This window comes from Mus musculus, chromosome 1, assembly GCF_000001635.26.
Source record: "Mus musculus strain C57BL/6J chromosome 1, GRCm38.p6 C57BL/6J".
Classification (NCBI taxonomy): Eukaryota; Metazoa; Chordata; class Mammalia; order Rodentia; family Muridae; genus Mus; species Mus musculus.
This window is the reverse complement of record NC_000067.6, coordinates 148648558-148651442: the sequence shown is the minus strand read 5'-3', so window position 1 is coordinate 148651442 and position 2885 is coordinate 148648558. Positions and strand designations below refer to the sequence as shown.

The 2885-nt window shown below is 37.0% G+C and overlaps 1 pseudogene; it reads left to right on the top strand.

Moving 5' to 3' along the window:
- On the top strand, positions 301 to 1187 carry Gm18505 (predicted gene, 18505; annotated as a pseudogene).

The window sequence follows — 2885 nt, the reverse complement described above, 5'->3', positions numbered from 1 at the left end:
TCTAAGGCAATCATGATTATTATTCAGAAAATAAACCTTATCAAAAGCCAGTTGGCCTAAGCAGGAGAGAGTTCGAGGCTTCTTGGGATGGGGATATCGAGAGGGCAAGATGTGGCTACTAGTGTCTCCTGGCTTTGTGGGGAATCCACTAGGATTCGCCACCGCAGGATTTAGGTTTAATATGGTTTACAAGACTGGGATTCTTGTTATTGCACCCAGCGATTGAGTTACCATTGTTTCTGAACTAAGTTGGTGTGACGTTTTCCTTCACACGAGAGTTTGACTGGGTTCAAGAGAGAAAGCTCAGCCATGGCTCATGGTCCCAATGCCTGAATCATGTAGCTGCTCCAAAACGTTGAATTCTGGATAAGTTGACTGGCATGTTTGCTCCTCATCCATCCACTGGTCCTCACAAGCTGAGGGAATGCTTGCCTCTGATCATTTTCCTAAGGAACAGATTTTAATAAGCCTTCACTGGAGATGAAGTAGAAAATGATTTGCAGGAATCGATTCACTAAGATTGATGGGAAAGTCAGGACCGATATAACCTACCCTGCTGGGTTTATGGGTATCATCATCATTGACAAGACTAGAGAGAACTTCCGTCTGATCTATGACACTAAGGATTGCTTTGCTCTTTATAGAATTACACCTGAGAAGGCTAAAGTACAAGTTGTGCAAAGTAAGAAAGATCTTTGTGGGTACAAAAAATAACCCCACATCTGTTGATCCTTGATACTCGTACTATTCAATACCCTAATCCCCTCATCAAGGTGAATGACACCATTCAGTTTGATTTGTAGACAAGCAAAATAACTGACTTCATCAAGTTCAACGCTGGGAACCTGTGTATGGTGACTGGAGGTGCTAACTTGGGAAAAATTGGTGTAATCACCAACAGAGAGAGAGAGAGAGATATCCTGGCTCTTTTGATGTGTTTCATGTGGAAGACGCCAATGGCAACAGCTTTGCCAGTCTGTAACATTTTTGTTATTGGCCAGGGCAACAAACCATGGATCTCTCTTCCCTGAGGAAAAGGAATCTGACTCATTATCGCTGAAGAGAGAGACAAGAGGCTAGCGGCCAAACACATCAGTGGGTGAAATGGTCTTTAGGAGAAGTATTTGTACTCTTCCTACTAAAAGCCTTTCTAGGCAACATGCTAGATTAAACAACACGATGAAGCTTAAAAAAAAAATCATGAGTGAATGTGTATTATTGACAGGGGCACAGCCATGTCAAGGACTTCCATGCTTTCCAAATATCTGGATATCCACGACCTAAGACCAATCCCCAACAGAGACCTCCTGTTGAGACTAGCTAACCACTCACTCCTCTTGTACTGTACAAAATAAATGTTCGGAGGTTTTTTTTGTTTTGTTTTGTTTTGTTTTGTTTTGTTTGTTTGTTTGTTTGTTTTTGTTTTTTGTTTTTGTTTGTTTGTTTTTTAAAGAGAGGTGGCCAATATTCTTACGGCTAAGTTTGATTAAGCCTATGTATGAAGACTCGAATTATGTTGTTAAAATCGGTAAGTATGATGCTAGTTTTAAATGAATATTTGTTTTTGGAATGGTTTAAAATTTAGAGAAAAGTAAAGAATACAATAAACTGCCTGTCTCACTGAATTTTTAATCTGCAAATTAGGTGTATTTATTAAATACATATAACTCCATGCTTCAATTAAATTCATTTAGTCTTAGTGTAATATATATTTTTAATCTGTTTTAGGATGACATTTCAGTGTTTTATACATCACTAAGATATATGTTCCTAAGTTTCTCTTTTGATAATTTGTGTGTGTGTGTGTTGTTTTCTTTTTTAATTTTGAATCTCACTGTGTATAATGGTTGAACTAGAGCATGATAAGTAGACCAGGTTATATTGTAACTCATCAAGTTCTACCTGTTTCTGTCTCTGAAGTGTTGTAATTTAAGGTGCAAGACATCTGGCATGTTTTTCTCATAATGCTTTCAAACTTGAAGGTGTTTCGTGAGAAATACTGTAGATTCCACTTAACTAGTGTTAGTCTGATATTTTTTGTATGAATATAGGTTTTTTTTTTAAATAAAAGGTCACAGAGATGATTAATGTGCCATTTTCATCACAACCCTTAAAATTTACATGCTATGAACATGACATAAGGATTGATATTTCCTTTGAGATAATGTTATCAGATTTATCCATTGTTAAGTTGCTCTTGTCTCTTGTAGTATCCTTCTGGAAAGAAGAAAATTAATATGAGGTGTGCACACTTAATTAGGATGCTATAGTTGATAGCCTTCAATGCTGAAATTCTTTAAATATATTATGCTAGTTTGAATAAAAATGTCTACTGTGGGCCCATGTATGGTTAGTCATCATGAAGTAGCACTACTTGAGAAGAAATTGAGGTGAGGCTTTGTTGGAGTAGATGTTACCTTGTTGGAGGAAATATGTTAGTAAGGTGGCCTTAGAGGTCACAAAAGCCCAAGCCAAGCCCAGTGTTCCTTTTTTTTTTTTTTTCCTTCTGTTTGCTGGCAGATCTGATTTCCATGTAATTTTCTCCACCATGTCTGCAATTTTCACCACCTGAATGCCACCATGACCCCATCATGAAGATAGTGCACTAAACCTCTGCAACTGTAAGCAAACTCCACTTAAATGCTTTCCATCATAAGAGTTGCCATGGTCATGGTATCTTTTCACAGTAATTGAACATGCATTAAATACAGATATTCATCTGAGTGCATCCTTTTGTTGACTCTTTCATAATTGATTTGTATAACCATGAAGTAAATGTTTTGGTACTGAGTTTGAACCAAAGACCATTTCTGTAATCAGTGGCTTATGATGCTACAACTTTTGCTGTACTGAAGTTCTTTTAATTTAGTCATTTTTTCCAATTA